The 21,899-nt window shown below is 36.6% G+C and overlaps 1 long non-coding RNA gene across 1 annotated transcript in view; it reads right to left on the bottom strand.

The window, feature by feature from the left end:
* The window catches only part of LOC118551384 (uncharacterized), a 149,040-nt gene that overhangs the window by 8,584 nt on the left and 118,557 nt on the right, over nt 1–21,899 (bottom strand). Inside the window, exon 5 of the long non-coding RNA XR_013446510.1 lies at nt 11,348–11,481. This is a non-coding gene — a long non-coding RNA (uncharacterized LOC118551384). The remainder of the gene's footprint in view (nt 1–11,347; nt 11,482–21,899) is intronic.

Raw genomic sequence — 21,899 nt, 5'->3', positions numbered from 1 at the left:
AGAGTCAAAAAAAAATTTTTTTCAGCAAAGTGAATAAAGTCAGGAAATCTTAGAAAGCATTATGTCATATTTTTAACACTACACAGAAGCAGAAAAGGAAATTTTGTGAAGGCAGAAGGCTATATGAGCCAGGCTCCTTATAAAAATTCAGAAGAACTGAAATTATTAATATTAAAATGAGCAATATAAATTATTGAAATCAAATCCCATTCAAAAATACTACATAAAAAAGAATAAGAACCAGAATGACATCTCTTAAGCAATAAAAACTTGCCAGAAAGATGTATTCAAAAGACAGTAAAATATTGCAAAATACTATTTCAAAACAAGCTAAAAGACATTTAAAAATGTACAAAATATGAAAAAAAGTATAATTCAATATTATAAAAATTACAAATTGAGATGAGAGAATTCACAAATTAGAAAGAAGATATAAAATCATTTCAGAAATGAAGACTAACCTAGAAGGAAACAGGAGTGGATTAACCACAACAAAAATTGTCCTTATTCTTTTTTAAAGATTTACGTATTTATTTGAGGGAAAGAGTGTATGAGTGGGGGAAGGGGCAGAAGGAGAGGGAGAGAGAAAATCCTCAAGCAAACTCCCCACTGAGCACAGAGCCTGATGCAAGGCTTGATCCCATGACCATGAGATCAAGACCTGGGCCGAAATCAAGAGTTGTCTGTTTAACTGACTGAACCACCCAGGCACCCCAAAATTATCTTTAAATATAAATGATGAAAAAGGGAAAGGATTTTTTAAATCAAGAGGAAATAAGAAAAGGATTTCAGATAGTAACATATAGCAAGAAAAAAAAGGTCCAATATATGGATAAGAGGAGCCCTAACAAGGAAAATCAACATAACTAAAAGATTATAAAAACTTTCCTAAAATAATAACAAAAAATTTTTGCAACTATATATTGAAAGAGCACAATGTGTACTTGAGTATATAGACTCAGAGCAACCAAACTAAGACATTCTAGTGAAATTACTAGGCTTATAATAGAAAATTAAAAACCTTTGAAGTTCAAGAGAAAAAAGCACATTGTTTATAAAAAATATAAAAGTATATTATTATCAGACTCTTTGTCATCTTATCTTTATGCCAGAAGGAAATAAGTAATATATTTAATGTAGTCAAGGAAATAAAATATGAGCCAAGTACTTTCTACCCAATGAAATGGATCTTTAAAATTAAAAAGCACTAATTGTTATCAATAGCCAAGAATTTAGGGACTATTGTTCCCATGGGACCTTCTTAAGAAATCTACTAGAAAAGTAACTTAAACCAACCAAAATGACCAAAGAGACATTTACACAAGGACTGATGATAAGGAGTAAATATATAAATACATATAGAACTAATTAAAATTAAAACAAATTATAGAATCTCACATGTAGATGTATTATAACTATAAAGAGAAAAAGAATAAGATAGCATATTTAAAAAGTTTTAACTATTTCCAGTAATCATAATTAGTGGTAATAGTATTAGTATTTTGATAAAACTCATGTATAGAGTAAAACAAGTGGATATTTATGGGCTATTCTAATTGTAACATTTCCTATGACTGCAGGATTCTCAGAATGCAAGAAAAAAATAGCAGTGTAACACAGACCAGATTAAGTAAAAACCATGTCATTCTGAATTTTAATTTGAAATATTAAAAACATATGAGATATTTTTAGAGTATATGTGTGTGTGCATCCTATCTGTCCACTGAAAAGGTCTAGAAACAATCATCAATCCAATAGCAAGGAGCATCAATAGGGCCTCAGAAATGTGGCCTTGAAATGCTATTTCCCAATTAAGAACAGAAAGGGGTGGTGCTTCCTGGAAACATAACTGATTCTGGTCTGAGAAAGGAGATGAACAAAAAGAGCATGTAATATCTTAATATACCAGTTAGCATGAAACTATTAAAACCAGTTATTATTATTATATATCTCTAAGAACCAGCTTGAAGAAAAGTCCACTAGCCAAAGACAGAAATTTTGAACTTCAGTAAGAATAAGAATTGCACTGTATTAAAACTCAACAAATATGTTTAAATACATGATTTCATAACATTTTCCTTTTCTTGTCTTCATTAGCTAGGAATTGTAGAACAATGTTGAAAAAGAATGGTGAGAGGGAACATCTTGCCTTGCTCCTGATCTTAGTGAGAAAGCTTCAAGTTGCTAACAATTAGCTCTAGGTTTTTTTGCAGATACTCCTTATCAAGTTGAGGAAGTTCTCTTCTATTCCTAGATTTGCTGAGAGTTTTTATCATGAATGAGTATTGGATTTTGTCAAATGCCTTTTCTGTATCTATTGATATGATCATGATATTTTTCTTCTTTACTCTATTGATGGATTACATTAATCAATTTTCAAATATTGAACCAGCCTTGCATCCCTGGGATAAATTCCACTTGGTCATGGTATATAGTTCTCTTTATACATGGCTGGATTCAATTTGCTAATATTTTGTTGAGGATTTTTGTGTGTGTTTATGAGAGTCATTAGTCTGCAGTTTTCTATTCTTCTATTGCCCTTGGTTTTGGTATTTGGGTAATGCTGCCCTCATATAATGTTAGGAACTATTCCTCTGCTCTAATCTCTTGGAAGAGATTGTAGAGAATTAGTGTAATTTCTTTCCTAAATGTCTGGTAGAATTCACTAGTGGACCCATTTAGACCTGGCACTTTCTGTTTTGGAAAGTTATTAGTTATTTATCATAGTTATTTATTTTTAAAAACTAATTAGTCATATTCTGAGGGTGACTAGAATCCAATTCATTATCTTGAAAACTGGGTAAATAAAAAGACAGAATCAAGCATTATTCCTGTCATTCCAATATAAATTTTACTCTTAGGTAATTAAATAGTAGATGTGGGGATTGGCTCTTTGGTAAATAATATATTTTGAACAAATAAAACAATAAATGAAAAGTAAATAATAGAATAAGAATATCATCATTTTGAGAACAAATACTTTGGGTAATGGCAAACTAATTTCCTAATGGATCAAAAAACAACTATAATACAAATACATAATATAAAAATACAAAAAGCAGGTTGCCTGAAAGCACTGCTGAGTGAACAAAAACTGACATATTCTGTGAGGAGACAATGCTCAAAGGAGAAGAGTTATATGTACTGGTTTCCATTTGCATGAATTTATCTGGGAGCCAGACACATTCAGCACAGTTTTATTCTTAATAGCCAAACACAAGAAAAAATTCAAATGTCCAACAACTGGTAAACAGATTAACAAGTTGTGGTAAATCCACGCAATGGAATACTACTGTGTAATAATAAAGGAACAAACTACTGATCCACATACAGACAGAAGTGAATCTCAAAAGCATTATGCAATGTGAGATAAGACACATACAAAAGACTACCTACTGTAATAGTTCATTTATTTAAAGTTATAGAAAAGGCAAAAACTATAGAATAGAAAGAGTGATTTTCAGGATATAGTGGATGGACACAGGAGTTCTATTGCAAAGAAGTCTAGAGAACTTTTTGAGTGATGGAAATGTTTAGTTTCATCATTGTTACAGTTTCTTGACTATACATATTTATCAAACTCATCAAATATCACATTTAAAATGGGTGAATTTTATAGTATATAAATTATACCACACTAAAAGTGATTTAAAAATAGAGGGTAAACCAGAATTTTCATGCTGAAGAAATTCAAACTATTTATGCATTTGCCAAAGTTCTTGGATGTGGATCTGAGTAAGCCTCTGGATCCACCTGTTCATTTGAAGGAATATAAAAGACAAATGACTGTGTTAAATTGTACCAACATTATAAAATCAACAAGATCCAGATTATGAAAACTCTACAGGTCAAATGGCCAGGATTCTTCAACAGACAGTTTTACAGACTTAAGACATACAAAATGGGGGGGGGTGGGCAAGCTTGGTCAGTACTGTATAAGGATTCACACTTGGCTAATAAAAACACAAAGCCGTCTCCCAGATTCCAACCCAGCATGTAAGAAGCTTAGAAGTCACCACTCCATAATAACAAGTACTAAGCTGAACCAACTGGAAAATAATTCTTCTTATATCCATCAGAGAAGTGAGGTCACAGAGGAAACTGTTGCCCCCCAAATCAGAGAGAAAGAGAAGCAGATACAGAGAATCACAACTTCCTGGAGCAGAAACTCATGAGCAGAAATGTCCAGAGGAATGAGTGCTGGGGGAGAAAAATTTAGACAGTAAATGAGAAATTACTGGAGGCTTAGCGTGGACAACTTTGAGAGTTAAAAACTGCAAGGGGACCCAGTCACAAATCAGCCTTCACACCTTTGTGAGTTTCACCTCCACGAGTTTTACAAGGTCCTCACAGTAAATATCAGAGAAGAATCCTCTCTGTGCTTCCATTATGAAGGGGGGAAAGGTAACCATCTTGAAATATGCTGGATTATTCTTTTCTTTTTAACAAGGCCTGCCCTCAGGAAAAACTAGAGTTCAGAATAATGATTATTAAGCATGAAAAAAGCATAGAAGACACTAGAGAATCCCTTTCTAGAGAAATAAAAGAAATAAAATCTAACCAAGTCAAAATCAAAAAGGCTATTAATCAGATACAATCAAAAATGGAGGCTCTAACTGCTAGCATAAATGAGGCAGAAGAGAGAATTGGTGATATAGAAGACCCAATGATGGAGAATAAAGAAGCTGAGAAAAAGAGAGATAAACAGCTACTGGATCACAAGGGGAGAATTCGAGAGATAAGTGATACCATGAAGCAAAACAATATTAGAATAATTGAGATGCCAGAAGAGGAAAGAGAGAAAGGCTGGAAGGCAGAAGGTATACTGGAGCAAATTGTAGTGGAGAACTTCCCCAAAATCAATTAAAAAAAGGCCAACACCTCAACATATAATAGTGAAACTTGCAAATCTCACAGATAAAGAGAAAATCCTGAAAGCAGCTTGGGACAAAAGGACAGACCTGGCAGACCAGAAAGGACTGGCATGATATATTCAGGGTGCTAAATGAGAAAAACATGCAGCCAAGAATACTTTATCCAGCTAGGATGTCATTCAAAAAAGGAGAGATAAAAAGGTTCCAGGACAAACAAAAACTAAAAGAATTTATGATCACTAAAGCAGCCCTACAAGAAATATTAAAAGGGATCATTTAAGCAAAGAAGGGCCCAAAAGTAACATAGACCAGAAAGGAACAGAGACAATAAAGAGAAACAGTGACATTACAGGTAATACAATGGCACTAAATTCATATCTTTCAATAATTACTCTGAATGTAAATGGGTTAAATGCCCCAATCAAAAGACACAGGGTATTAGATTGGTTAAAAAAGCAAGACCCATCAATATGCTGTCTGCAAGAGACTCATTTTAGAGCCAAAGGCACCTCCAGATTGAAAGTGAGGGGATGGAAAATCATTTATCATGCTAATGGACATCAAAATGAAGCTGGGGTGGCAATCCTTATATCAGACAAATTAGATTTTAAACCAAAAACTGTAATGAAAGATGAGGAAGGACACTGTATCATAATTAAAGAGTCTATCTGACAAGAAGATCTAACAACTGTAATATTTATGCCCCTAATATGGGAGCCACCAATTATATAAACCAATTTATAACAAAATTAAAGAAACATGGTGATAATAATACAATAATAGTAGGGAACTTTAACACCCCACTCACTGCAATGGACAGATCATCTAAGCAGAAGACCAACAAGGAAACAAGGGTTTTGAATGATACTGAACCAGATGGACTTCACAGATATATTCAGAGCATTCGATCCTAAAGCAACAGAATACACATTCTTCTCTAGTGCCCATGGAACATTCTCCAGAATAGATCACAAACTGGGTCATAGATCAGGTTTCAACTGGTACCAAAAGACTGGGATCATTCCCTGCATATTTTCAGACCACAGTGCTTTGAAATTAGAATTCAATCACAAGAGGAAAGTTGGAAAGAACTCAAATACATGGAGGCTAAAGAGCATCTTACTAAAGAATGAATGGGCCAATCAGGAAATTAAAGAAGAATTTTAAAAATTCATGGAAACCAATGAAAATGAAAGCACAACTGTTCAAAACCTTTGGGATGCATCAAAGGCAGTCTGAAGAGGGAAGTATATAGCAATACAAGCCTTTCTCAAGAAACAAGAAAGTCTCAAATACATAACCTAACCTTACACCTAAAGGAGCTGGAGAAAGAACAGCAAATAAAGCCTAAACCCAGCAGAAGAGAATTAATAAAAATTAAAGCAGAAATCAATTAAATCAAAGCCAAAAGAACAGAACAGATTAATGACCTAAGAGCTGGTTCTTTAAAAGAATTAATAAGATCGAAAAACCTCTGGCCAGACTTACCACAAAGAAAAGAGAAAGGACCCAAATAAATAAAAATCACGAATGAAAGAGGAGAGATCACAACAAACACCAAGGAAATACAATTATAAGAACATATTATGAGCAACTAAATGCCAACAAATTAGGCAATCTGGAAGAGATAGATGCATTCTTAGAGATGTATAAGCTACCAAAACTGAACCAGGAAGAAATAGAAAACCTGCACAAACCCATAACCAGTAAGGAAATTGAAACAGTAATCAAAAATCTCCCAACAAACAAGAGTCCAAGACTGGATTGTTTCCTGGGGGAATTCTACCAAACATTTAAAGATGAATTAATACCTATTCTTCTGAAACTGTTCCAAAAAATAGAAATGGAAGGAAAACTTCCAAACTCGTTTTATGAGGCCACCATTACCTTGATCCCCAAACCAAAGACCCCATCAGAAAGGAGAATTACAGACCAATATCCCTGATGAACATGTATGCAAACATTCTTACCAACATACTAGCCAATAGGATCCAACAGTACATTAAAAGGATTATTCACCACGACCAAGTGGGATTTATTCCTGGGCTGCAAGGTTGGTTCAACATCTGCAAATCAATCAATGTGATCCAATACATTAATAAAAGAACAAGAACCATATGACCCTCTCAATAGATGCAGAAAAAGCATTTGACAAAGTACAGCATCCTTTCTTGACTAAAACTCTTTCCAGTGTAGGGATAGAGGGAACATACCTCAATATCATAAAAGCCATCTTTGAAAAGCCCACAGCAAATATCATTCTCAATGGGGAAAAACTGAGAGCTATTCTCCTGAGGTCAGGAACACAGCAGAGATGTCCACTATTACCACTGCTATTCAACATAGTACTAGAAGTCCTAGCCTCGGCAATCAGACAACAAAACAAAATAAAAGGCATCCGAATAAGCAAAGAAGAAGTCAAATTCTCAGTCTTCACAGATAATATGATACTTTACGCGGAAAACCCAAAAGACTCCAACCCCAAATTGCTAGAACTCATACACGAATTCGGCAAAGTAGCAGGATATAAATCAATGCACAGAAATCAGTGGCATTTCTATACACTAACAATGAGACAGAAGAAAGAGAAATTAAGGGGTTAATCCCATTTAAAATTGCACCCAAAACTATAAGATACCTAGGAATAAATCTAACCAAAGAGGCAAAGAATCTGTACTCAGAAAACTATAGAATACTCATGAAAGAAATTGAGGAAGACACAAAGAAATGGAAAAACGTTCCATGCTCATAGATTGGAAGAACAAATATTGTTAAAACATCTGTGCTACCTAGAGCAATCTATACATTCGATACAATCCCTATCAAAATACAATCAACTTTTTTTACAGTGCTGGAACAAATAATCCTAAAATTGTATGGAACCAGAAATGACCCTGAATAGCCAAAAGAATGTTGAAGAAGAAAACCAAAGCTGGGGCATCACAATGCTGGACTTCAAGCTCTGTTACAAAGCTGTAATTATCAAGACAGTATGATTCTGGCACAAAGCAGACACATATATCAATGGAACAGAAGAGAGAACCCAGAATGGACTCTCAACTCTTTGGTCAACTAATTTTCAACAAAGCAGGAAAGAAAGTCCAATAGAAGAAAGTCTCTTCAACAAATGGTATTGGGAAAATTGGACAGCCACATGCAGAAGAATGAAACTGGACCATTTCCTTAAACCACACACAAAAACAGACTCAAAATGGATGAAAGACCTGATTTGAGACAGGAATCCATCAAAATCCTAGAGGAGAACCCAGGCAACAACCTCTGTGACCTCGGTTGCTGCAACTTCTTGCTAGACACATCTCCAAAGGCAAAAATGAACTATTGTGACTTCATCAAGATAAAAAGTTTTACACAGCAAAGGAAGCAGTCGACAAAACCAAAAGACAACTGACATTTGCAAATGTCTTATAAGATAAAAGGCTATTATCCAAAATCTATAAAGAACTTATCAAACTCAACACCTAAAAAATAAATAATCCAGTCAAAAAATGGGCAGAAGACATGAACAGACATTTCTGCAAAGAAGACATACAAATAGCCAACAGACACATGAAAAAGTGCTCAACATCACTCAGCATCAGGTAAATACGAATCAAAACCACAATGAGATTCCACCTCACAATGGTCAGAATGGCAAAAGTTAACAAATCAGGAAATGACAGATGTTGGTGAGGATGCAGAGAAAGGAGAACGCTCTTACACTGTTGGTGGGAATGCAAGCTGGTGCAGCCACTCGGGAAGACATATGGAGGTTCCTCAAAAAGTTACTCTATGAACCAGCACTTGCACTACTAGGGATTTACCCCAAAGATACCCCAAAATGTAGTGATCTGAAGGGGCACCTGCACCCCAATAATTATAGCAGCAATGTCCACAATAGCCAAATTATGGAAAGAGCCAAGATGTCCATCAACAGATGCATGGATAAAGAAGATGTGCTACATGTAATACTACTCAGACATCCAGAATAATGAAATCTTGACATTTGCAACAATGTGGATGGAACTAGAGGGTATTAGGTTAAGTGAAATAAGTCAAACAGAGAAAGTCAATTATCATATGATCTGATTCATATGTGGAATTTAAGAAACAAAACAGGATCATGGGGAATAGAGGAAAAAATAAAACAAGATGAAATCAGAGAGGGAGACAAACCATAAGAGACTCTTAATCATAGGAAACAAACTGAGGGTTGCTGGAGGGGAAGGGGTATGGGAATGGGGTAACTGGGTGATGGACATTAAGGAGGGCACATGATATAATGAGCACTGGGTACTATATAAGACTGATGAGTCACTGACCTCTACCTCTGAAACTTAATACACTATATGTTAATTAATTGAATTTAAATTAAAAAATACAATTTTTTTAAAAAAGAAATAATTGATAAGTTGGACTTGATTAAAATTTAATACTTCTGCTCTGTTAAAAAAAAAAAATGTTAAGAGAATTAGGAGACAAGCCGCAACCTAGGAGAATGTATTTGCAAAAGACACATCAGGTAAAGGACTATTATCTAAAATATACAAAGAACTCTTCAAATTCAACAATAAGGAAATGAACAATCCAATTTAAAAATGGACAAAATATCCATCGAAGAAGATATACCAATGTCAAATAAATATATAAAAAAATGTTCAACGTTCTATGTCATTAGAGAATTACAAATTAGAATGAGATTCCATTAAACACCTATTAGAATGACCCAAATACAAAACACTAACAGCAAATGCTGGTCAGGATATAGAGCAATGGGAAGTCTCATTCATTGCTGGTATGAATGCATAATGGTACAGCCACTTTGGAGGACAAGTTTGCTGTTTCTTGTAAAACTAAACATTTCTTAACATACACAATGCAGAAATTGTTCTCTTTGGTAGTTAGCCAAGTTAAAAACTTATGTCCACACAAAAATCTACACACATATGTTTATAGCAGCTTTATTCATAATTTGCCAAAACTTAGGAGCAACCAAGATATCCTTCAGTGGGTGAATGGATAACTAAATTGTAGTATATCCAGACAATAGAATATTATTCAGCACTAAAAAGAAATGGTCTATCAAGTCATGAAAAGTCATAAGGAATCTCACATTTCTAATATATTACTAAGTGAAAGAAGCCAATCTGAAAAGACTATATATGTATACTGTATGATTCCAATTACATGATGTGCTGGAAAAGGCAGAAATACAGAGACAGTAAAAAGATGGGTGGTTGCAGGGCATAAAAAAAAAAAAAAAAAAAAAAAAAAAAAAAAAAAAAAAAAACGGCAGAGGGGAATGAACAGGCAGAGCACAGAGGACTTTTAGAGCAGGTAAACAATTCTGTAGGATACTATAATCGTGGATATATATCATTATACATTTGTCCAAACCCATAGAATGTACAACACCAAGAGGGAGCCCAAATGCAAACTATGGACTTCAGGTATAACTAATGTAATATATCACTGTAGTACAGGATGTCAATAGTAAGTAAGTTTGTGGTGGTGGAAAAGGGAGCCAGGGGCAGAAGTTATATGGTAACTCCCTTGGACTTTCCCCTTAATTTTGATATAAATCTAAAGCTCCTCTAAAAAAATTAAGTTTATTAATTTTAAAAATAATATAGATTACTATTTTATTGACATGGAAACATGTTGTGGGCATATACAAACAGTGTGTCCAGGATGATCCTAATTTGTTTAATAAAATATGTTCATAAGTAAAACAACAACAAAGCAATGCAAGAAAGTGATTAAGAGTCAGGATAGTGGTTACTTGGAAGGGAGAGAACTCTTGTTAGAATGGGCTACATAGTGGGTCTTCTCAGGGGTAGCAAAGTTCTATTTTCTTACCTGCCTTGTGTTCATATAAATAGTTCACCAAGCTTGTGGTTCTCCAAGTTTTGTCCCAAATAAGCATTATCAGCTTCACCCAGGAACTTATTAGAAATGCACATTTTCAGACCCTGCCCAGGCCTACTGAATCAGAAACACGTGAGATAGAAGGAGCAATCTGTGTTTTGACAGTCTGTCCAAGTTTTCAGATGCATGCTGAAGTTTGAGAATCATTGCACTGAGTCCTACATTTGTTCTAGGTAGTTTATTGATTCTACATCTTATTTTACAATAAGAAGGTTGAAAGATTTTTTTAATTGCAGAATCAAGTGGGGTTTTTTAGCAATTCAAGGGGGGAACTTCTGCTATATATGTAGTTACAAATTTTATGTGTTGATATGATAAGAATATGAAAGGAAAAACATCAAATTCCTAGTATTAATTAATGCAGAGAAGTGGAATTAAAAGAGATAATTTAACTTCTTTAAATTTCTATTGCTGATTTATTGATTTGAGTTCAATGTCAATTTCATAACTTAAAATAACTATAAGATTTAAAAGATTAACAACACAAAAGCTACAACTCTAACTTAAGCATTTTCTAAATTGTGTTTCCTAGAATGCTAGTATCTTACCTGATGTGAATAGATATCCCAATTAAAATGTTCAGTAGTCGGCTTGGAGGAGAAAGATGGCAGAGGAGTAGGAGACCTGGATTTCGTCTGGTCCCAGGAATTCAGCTGGATGGAGATCAAACCATTCTGAACACCTAGGAACTCAACAGGAGATGGGAGAAAAGAATAGCAGCAACTCTCTGAACAGAAAAACGACCACTTTCTGGAAGGTAGGACGTGCGGAGAAGTGAATCCAAGGCGATATTCGGGAGGATAGACGGTGGGGGAGGGGGCCTCCCTCGGCCGCTTATGGCAAGTGATAGAGCCACGGAGCACAAAATCGGAACTTTCAGAAGTCGGCTCCGCTGAGGGACATCGCTCCAGTGGCTAAGCGGGGGGTGGAACACCCACGGGACAGTGTGGTCTCAGGACCCTCGGGGTCACAGAGAGACCGGGGGTACCTGAGTGCGGCAGAGCTCGCAGGTATCAGAGCAGGGAAGCCGGCTGCAGAGCTGAGCAGAGGAGTGGGCTCTCAGCTCGGGGTTGCCCTAAACCATAATCCGCAGCACAGTCAGGCCACTGCTCCTCCAGCAGGGACCCAACAAGTGGCCTATCCAGGGAGACTCCCCTTCCTCCCCCGGGAGGAGTGGCACGGGAGCACACCGCCGGGATCTGCTGGGTTTGGAGACTCCACATGGGGTCATGCGCCAGAGATAGAAATGCTCAGTCACAGGCCGGGTGAGCACGGGTGCAGCCGGAGACCGGGGAGACGGGAGTGACTGACTGCTTTTCTCTGGGGACTCACTGAGGAGTGGGGCCCTGAGTTCTCAGCTCCTCCAGGACGGAGATTGGGAGGCCGCAATTTTCACTCTCCTCCTCCAAAGCTATACAGAAAGCTTGCAGGGAACAAAAACTCCCGAGAGCAAATCTGAGCAGATTACTTAGCCCAGACCCAGCGGGGGGGGGGGGGGGGGGGGGAGGGCAATTCCGCCTCGGGCAAAGACATTTGGGAACCACGGCAACAGGCCCCTCCCCCAGAAGATCAGCAAGAACAGCCAGACAAGACCAAGTTTACTGATCAATGAGAACACCAGAATGCCACCAAGAGGGAAATACAGCACATAGAATTCATGGCTTTTTTCCCCCTGATTCTTTAGTCTTTCAAAGTTAATTTTTTTCAATTTTCCTTTTTTTCTTTTTCTTTTTTTTTAATTCTTCTTTTTCCCTTTTTCAACCAACATCTTATCAATCCCTTTTTCAAAAATCTTTTTTATTTTTATTTTTAGAGTCATATTCTATCCCTTCATTGTAGTTAACCTTATTTTTGGTATATATATAAGTTGTTCTCTAAAATTTTGGGATACAGTTTCTTCTAACAGACTGAAATACACCCTAAATCTCTGGTGTATGGCTTTGTTCTAGTATCCTGCCTGATCACATTCTCTCCCTTTTTTTTCTTTTTTTTTTAATTTCTCTCCTTTCTTTTTGCAACCACTTCTTATCTTACCAATTCTTATTATAAAATCTTATAATTTTCAACTTTACACTCTTATTCCATCCCTTCATTGTATTTACCCTTATTTTTGTACATATATAAGTTTTTCTTTCTTTAAAAATTTTGGGAGGCAGTTACCTCTAACAGACCAAAATACACCCAAAATCTACTGTGTGGCACTGATCTATTCACCAGCCTGATCATATTTAATCATATTCTTTTTTTTTCTCTTTTTCATTTTCTTTTTCTTTTTTTCCTCTTTTTTTTCTTTTTCTTTTTTTTCTTTTTTTCTTTTTCTTTTTTCTTTCTTTTCCTTTCTTTTCCCCCGGTTTCGGGTCTCTTCTGATTTGTTTAGTGTATATTTTTCTGGGGTCATTGTTACCCTGTTAGCATTTTGTTCTCTCATTCATCTATTCTCCTCTGGACAGAATGACAAGACGGAAAAACTCACCTCAAAAAAAAAAAAACAAGAGGCAGTACCGACTGCCAGGGATCTAATCAATATGGATATTAGTAAGATGTCGGAACTAGAGTTCAAAATGACGATTTTAAAGATACTAGCTGGGCTTGAAAAAAGCATGGAAGATATTAGAGAAACTCTTTTTGGAGAAATAAAAGAACTAAAATCTAACCAAGTCGAAATCAAAAAGGCTATTAACAAGGTGCAAGAAAAAATGGAGGCTGTAACTGCTAGGATAAATGAGGCAGAAGAGAGAATTTGTGATATAGAAGACCAAATGATGGACAATAAAGAAGCTGAGAAAAAGAGAGAGAAACAACTACTGGATCACGAGGGCAGAATTCGAGAGATAAGTGATACCATAAGACAAAACAATATTAGAATAATAGGGATCCAAGGAGAAGAAGAAAGAGAGGGTCAGAAGGTATATTGGAGCAAATTATAGCAGAGAACTTCCCTAATCAGTAGAAGGAAACAGGCATCAAAATCCAGGAGGCACAGAGAACCCCCCTCAAAATCAATAAAAATAGGTCAACACCCCAAAACCTAATAGTAAAAATTATAATCTCAGAGACAGAGAAAATCCTGAAAGCAGCTCAGGAGAAGAAATATGTAACCTACAATGGTAGAAACATTAGATTGACAGCAGACCTCTCCACAGAGACACGGCAGACCAGAAAGGACTGACATGATATATTCAGAGCACTAAACAAGAAAAATATGCAGCCAAGAATACTATATCCAGCTAGACTGTCATTGAAAATAGGAGAGAAAAAAAGCTTCCAGGACAAACAAAAACTAAAGGAATTTGAGAATACCAACCCAGCCCTACAAGAAATATTGAAAGGGGTCCTCTAAGCAAAGAGAGAGAGCCTAAAGTAACATAGATCAAAAAGGAAAAGAGACAATATATAGTAACTGTCACCTTACAGGCAATACATATCTTTCAATAGTTACCCTGAATGTAAATAGGCTAAATGCCCCAATCAAAAGACACAGGGTATCAGATTGGATAAAAAAACAAGACCCATCAATATGCTGTCTGCAAGAGACTTATTTTGGACCCAAAGACCCCTCCAGATCGAAAGTGAGGGTGTAGAAAACCATTTACCATGCTAATGGACATCAAAAGAAAACTGGGGTGGCAATCCTTATATCAGACAAATTAGATTTTAAACCAAAGACTATAATAAAAAATGAGGAAGGACACTATATCATACTTAAAGGGTCTATCCAACAAGAAGATCTAACATTTGTAAATATCTATGCCCCTAACATGGGAGCAACCAATTATATAAGCCAATTGATAACAAAATCAAAGAAGCATATCGACAATAATATAATAACAGTAGGGGAATTTAACACCCCCCTCACTGATCATCTAAGCAAAAGATCAACAAAGAAATAAAGGCTTTAAATGACACACTGGACCAGATGGACTTCAAAGATATATTCAGAACATTCCATCCCAAAGCAACAGAATACACGTTCTTCTCTAGTGCCCATGGAACATTCTCCAGAATAGATCACAAACTGGGTCACAAATCAGGTCTCAACTGGTACCAAAAGATTGGGATCATTCCCTGCCTATTTTCAGACCACAGTGCTTTGAAACTAGAACTCAATCACAAGAGGAAAGTCGGAAAGACCTCAAATACATGGAGGCTAAAGAACATCCTACTAAAGAATGAATGGGTCAACCACGAAATTAAAGAAGAATTTTAAAAATTCATGGAAACGAATGAAAATGAAAACACAACTGTTCAAAATCTTTGGGATGCAGCAAAGGCGGTCCTAAGAGGAAAGTATAGAGCAATTACAAGCCTTTCTCAAGAAACAAGGAAGGTCTCAAATACACAACCTAACCCTACACCTAAAGGAGCTGGAGAAAGAACAGCAAATAAAGCCTGAACCCAGCAGGAGAAGAGAAATAATAAAGATCAGAGAAGAAATCAATGAAATAGAACCTAAAAGAACAGTAGAACAGATCAACCAAACTAGGAGCTGGTTCTTTGAAAGAATTAACAAGATTGATAACCCCCTGGCCAGACTTATCAAAAAGAAAAGAGAAATGACCCAAATAAATAAAATCATGAATGAAAGAGGAGAGATCACAACCAACATCAAAGAAATACAAACAATTATAAAAACATATTATGAGCAACTCTATGCCACCAAATTAGATAATCTGGAAGAAATGGATGCATTCCTAGAGATGTATCAACTACCAAAACTGAACCAGGAAGAAATAGAAAACCTGAACGGACCTATCACCACTAAGGAAATTGAAGCAGTCATTAAAAATCTCCCAACAAACAAGAGACCAGGGCCAGATGGCTTCCCAGAGGAATTCTACCAAACATTTAAAGAATTAATACCTATTCTTCTGAAACTGTTCCAAAAAATAGAAATGGAAGGAAAACTTCCAAACTCGTTTTATGAGGCCACCATTACCTTGATCCCAAAATCAGACAAAGACCCCATCAAAAAGGAGAATTACAGACCAATATCCCTGATCAACATGGATGCAAAAATTCTCACCAAAATACTAGCCAATAGGATCCAACAGTACATTAAAAGGATTATTCACCGTGACCAAGTGGGATTTATTCCTGGGCTGCAAGGTTGGTTCAACATCTGCAAATGAATCAATGTGATCCAATACATTAATAAAAGAAAGAACAAGAACCATATGATCCTCTCAATAGATGCAGAAAAAGCATTTGACAAAGTACAGCATCCTTTCTTGATCAAAACTCTTCAGAGTGTAGGGATAGAGGGTACATACCTCAATATCATAAAAACCATCTATGAAAAACGCACAGCAAATATCATTCTCAATGGGGAAAAACTGAGAGCTTTCCCCCTAAGGTCAGGAACACGGCAGGGATGTCCACTATCACCACTGCTATTCAACATAGTACTAGAAGTCCTAGCCACAGCAATCAGACAACAAAAAGAAATAAAAGGCATCTGAATTGGCAAAGAAGAAGTCAAACTCTCACTCTTTGCAGATGATATGATACTTTATGTGGAAAACCCAAAAGATTCCACCCCAAAACTGCTAGAACTCATACAGGAATTCAGTAAAGTGGCAGGGTATAAAATGAATGCACAGAAATCAGTGGCATTCCTATACACCATCAACAAGACAGAAGAAAGAGAAATTAAGGAGTTCATCCCATTTATAATTGCACCCAAAATCATAAGATACCTAGGAATAAATCTAAGCAAAGAGGCAAAGAATCTGTACTCAGAAAAGTAGAGAATACTCATGAAAGAAAATTGAGGAAGACACAAGAAATGGAAAAATGTTCCATGCTCATGGATTGGAAGAAGAAATATTGTGGAAATGTCTATGCTACCTCGAGCAATCTACATATTTAATGCAATCCCTATCAAAATACCATCAACTTTTTTCACAGAGCTGGAACAAATAATCCTAAAATTTGTATGGAACAAGAAAAGACCCCAAGTAGCCAGAGGAATGTTGAAAAAGAAAAGCAAAGCTTGTGGCATCAAAATTCCGGACTTCAAGCTCTATTACAAAGCTGTCATCATCAAGACAGCATGGTACTGGCACAAAAACAGACACATAGATCAATGGAACAGAATAGAGAGCCCAGAAATGGACCCTCCACTCTATGGTCAACTAATCCTTGACAAAGCAGCAAAGAAAGTCCAATGGAAAAAAAGACAGTCTCCTCAACAAATGGTGTTGGGAAAATTGGATAGCTACATGCAGAAGAATGAAACTGGACCATTTCCTTACACCACACACAAAAAATAGACTCAAAATGGATGAAAGACCTAAATGTGAGACAGGAATCCATCAAAATCCTTGAGGAGAACACAGGCAGCAACCTCTTCGACCTCAGCCGCAGCAACTTCTTCCTAGAAACATCATCAAAGACAAGGGAAGCAAGGACAAAAATGAACTATTGGGACTTCATCAAGATAAAAAGCTTTTGCACAGCAAAGGAAACAGTCAACAAAACAAAAGACAACCGACAGAATAGGAGAAGATATTTGCAAATGACATATCAGATAAAGGGCTAGTATCCAAAATCTAGAAAGAACTTATCAAACTCAACACCCAAAGAACAAATAATCCAATCAAGAAATGGTTAGAAGACATGAACAGACATTTCTGCAAAGAAGACATACAAACGGCCAACAGACACATGAAAAAGTGTTCAACATCACTCGCCATCAGGGAAATACAAATGAAACCTCAATGAGATACCACCTCACACCAGTCAGAATGGCTAAGATTAACAAGTCAGGAAATGACAGATGTTGGCGGGGATGCAGAGAAAGGGGAAACCTCCTACACTGTTGGTGGGAATGCAAGCTGGTGCAGCCACTCTGGAAAACAATATGGAGGTTCCTCAGAAAGTTGAAAATAGAGCTACCCTATGACCCAGCAATTGCACTACTGGGTATTTACCCCAAAGATACAAATGTAGGGATCCGAAGTGGCATGTGCACCCCGGTGTTTATAGCAGCAATGTCCACAATAGCCAAACTATGGAAAGAGCCTAGATGTCCATCAACAGATGAATGGCTAAAGAAGATGTGGTTGTGTATACACACACACACACACACACACACACACACACACACACACACACTTTGGAATATTATGCAGCCATCAAAAAAACCGAAATCTTGCCATTTGCAATGACGTGGATGGTACTAGAAGGTATTATGCTAAACAAAATAAGTCAATCAGAGAAAGACAATTATCCTATGATCTCACTGATATGAGGAATTTGAGAAACAAGACAAAGGATCATAGGGGAAGGGAGGGAAAAATGAAACAAGACAAAACCAGAGAGGGAGACAAATCATAAGAGACTCTTAATCTCAGGAAACAAACTGAGGGTTGCTGGAATGGAGGGGGGTGGGAGGGATGGGGTGGCTGGATGATGGACATTGGGGTGGGTATGTGCTATGGTGATCACTCTGAATTGTGTAAGACTGATGAATCACAGACCTATACCCCTAAAACAGTTAATACATTATATGTTAATAAAAAAAAGTTCAGTGGTCAATAAAGTTTAAAGAATATCTTATAATTTCAAAATACCAATTAATATTCTAAGTGTTATAAGAGTTTCCACATGTTTAGCTTTACCCAGTATTTTCCATTTTTTTAAAAAAAAGCTATGAATGCTTTCTATCCCAAATTCCTATTAATATCTACCAGCCATGGTGTGTTGGAGCCAGCTTGTACAGAGATCCAGTTGTGCTCCTCTCTTCCCATCTCTGCATTCAGACACATTGAGTTGGTAGCTTGAAATCAGCTACAGTAAGGGTATTTACACCATGGAAATCAGCAAACATTACAAATCAAGACTCCACCTACTCCCAGAGCCAGTTGTTAAGCAATTTTCAGCACAACACTCTAGCAGACTCAACATTTTCTAGGACACAAGAAATTCTGCGTTACATTATTTTGTTTTATTGGAATCTGATTGTCCTCAATAATTTTAAATTTGTTATATTCTTCATTTATAATCCATAAAATCAAATCAAAATATTATTATTCCTAGCACACTAAAATTCATCCATAAAAAACTTTTAAAACACTAAAAAGAATGTTGGGGAAGAGTAGAAGTTGAAGCAAAAGAAATAGAAAGGTATCTTCAGCAATGTTGCTGTACAAGTATAGAAATCTGAGGGTAGAACAAAACATTTCTAATATTTGCAAAGAAGCAAAAGGAGACAATTCAAACATTTTATGTTTATGTGATACTGCTTTTCCTAGCTGGTAGAAAGTTCTAATTATTTTTTTCTCCAGTTGCAACTACTGATAATCCCATCCAGTAGAAATAGCTCCAGTTTCCCCCACAGGCTAGTATCTGAAAGTAGTTCTAGATTTGCTTATTTTTGGCTAAGATGACTACTGTTCTAAAGAACGTTGTCACATCTATGTCAAACCAGTAAGCAGCTTCCCCTGTCAGTTTGAAATACGGTTCCCGTAAACACCATCTTTGCTGGGACATACGTCATTCCTTTATCCGCTCTCAGCTACTTTTACATGGACTCCTCAGAAATTAAAACTTAGTACACTCACAGAAGAGTGGGACAGGGGCCAGTGGTTGGAGATTTTTGAACAGGTGGTGGCCTGCCAGAGTGTGACAGTACAGCTCATCTTTATAATGGAAGATCCATATTATTTCTTAACCTTATAACAAAAGAGATATTATATAACCAAAGTCCCCTCTTGCCAAGCCTGGGTTGCTGGCAGCCACCCTCCTTAAACAGAATTAGAACACATCACACAGATAAACTATGTAGCATGCATCTATGAAAGCAGTAGTGGGAATCCCAGCAGCAGGAAAACAAATCCCGTTGCCCAGCAACAGTGTGGCCATGTGCCTTACAGTAACATCGAGCCCAACCCTTGAAGCAAGACTCCAATTCCTCATCCATGGAGTCATGCATACCAGAATCACAGGCTTGCATGCCGTAGGCTTCTGAGTGAAAGAGGAAACTCTGATTGTGAATTATCCCATGGGCTTTCCTCACACACAGTAGTAGAAACTGACCATGAGATCAAACACAATTCTCATTGCCACATGACTGTTTCAGGGATGATGCAGAGCCATTTACTGATACATGGTAAATCACAGTGAGAATAGATACAAAGTACATTATCATGGTAATAAGGAGCATTTACATCATTATGATATTTATATCATTTTAATATATAAGACACTACATCATATTTACATTTAAGTCTAAGGAACATTAGGTGAACAGTTGAGTTTGTATAATTCAGCCCCCTCATAACACACATAACCATTCACACCGAAACCGTGAAGATGAGTGAGTGTTACCAAAACTGAAGCATGCTTCTAGTCATTTCCTCCACTGGAAACATCTCGGACTTATAAAAGCTCCATTTGTTTTCAGTAATCATTGTGGATGTCTCCATGCTGACAGGTGAACTTCAAACATCTTTTTAGGCTTATGTGAGAAGCATACGTCGATCTTATTTCATAATGAGAGCCATGGGAGTTGAAGATACTCTAAGGAACTCTTAGGACTTACTTTACATCCCTGATCACTGTCACTTGCTTCCAAAGTTTAACTCTTTATTTGACTATTAAAAACATAGCTATCCCCATCCAAATTTCAAAAGAAAGAGAATTTTCTAATCTTGGTGATATTTTGCCCTCATCATAATAACTACCACATATGGTACACTTTTTTCAGGTACTTTATTTACATTATTTTATGTATTTATTACAACAATCCTATGGATTAGATAGTTTACAGATAAGAATACTAAAATTCAGAAAACTTACAGAACTCGCCTAGGGATGCATGATCAGCAAGAGGTAGAGCTAAGATTTTAACCGTCTTCCTGAAAAGCTGTTGAGGGTTCCCAGTTCAATATTCTCCCTCAACATGACACCAAATATTCACTGCTCCTCTTATTTCTTGCTCCTTTGATTTCTTGAGTCAGCAAGACACAGGCACTGTCTTCCAACCAGTCTTGTGAAAATCAAGAACAGGAAAATAAGTATCCTAGTTTGTTTATAATCTTATAGGGTATCCCTGCTGGGAATGAACCCAATGAAAAAGGACTGAATTGCCTCCCAGATTCCCTTCTGAGGGTGTAGCTCTGAGGAAGGCAGCCATTGCTCCGTTATAATTGAGATGAGTTGACTTCTGTGCTGTCTCTGTGAGGTCTGCCCTGACACTCACATTTCCTGGCCTTTAACTTGATGAATGTTGGCACAGCACAGTGGCTAGTGCTTGCAGGAGCCTTAATGAATGATTGCATTCTGATTGACTTCCAGCCCAGACAAAATGCTGAATATACTCACTTTCAATACCCATTAATGCCTGGCTGAGTTTTACATGTAGACCAAAGTGCCTAATAAATGTAGCATTAGATTCAGTCACAAAAGTGCACACCATCAAATGTGACTTGCAGCATGTGCAGAGACATGAAGATAACAAGTGTAGTACCTACCCTTCAGTTGTGCTGTGAATCTAAAATTGCTATTAAAAAATTGTCTTTAAAAAAAATAATAGGTATAAATTTACAACCATAAGTTGATTCTAGGTGCCTCAAAATTGGTAACAAAATGAAAAGTAAAACAAAATGAATATGAATTTTTCTTGGTAACCAAGAAAGTTTGTAACATTAGCTTTTTATAGTATGTCACTCCTAGGAATAAAATCTTTCTCCATTTTTGTTAGGTGGGTCTACACAATAGCAATGCCACGTGTATCCTAATAAATAAGAAAAACTTAAACCTAATAAAAACTTAAGCAGAGGGGTGCCTGAGTGGTGCAGTCAGTTGGGCATCGACTCTTGGTTTCAGCTCTCAAGGTCGAGGCATCAAGCCCCAGATCCGGCTCCATGCTCAACGTGGAGTCTGCTTGTCCCTCTCCCTCTGCTCCTCCCCTTGCTTGCTAGCTCTCTCTCTCTTATTGAATCTTGTGTAATAAATTTTCTTAATAATAGTAAATATTATTTTTCCTTTTCCTCGTGTCAAACAATATTCTTCAAAAATATTATAGATAATCTCAAGTATAATATTTAAATGCACAACAAAAAGAATTTCCCTAACCATTCTTCTACTAATGGATAT

Source organism: Halichoerus grypus, chromosome 3, assembly GCF_964656455.1.
Source record: "Halichoerus grypus chromosome 3, mHalGry1.hap1.1, whole genome shotgun sequence".
NCBI classification, from domain to species: Eukaryota; Metazoa; Chordata; class Mammalia; order Carnivora; family Phocidae; genus Halichoerus; species Halichoerus grypus.
The sequence above is the reverse complement of the archived record's forward strand: the minus strand, read 5'-3'. Positions and strand labels throughout refer to the sequence as shown.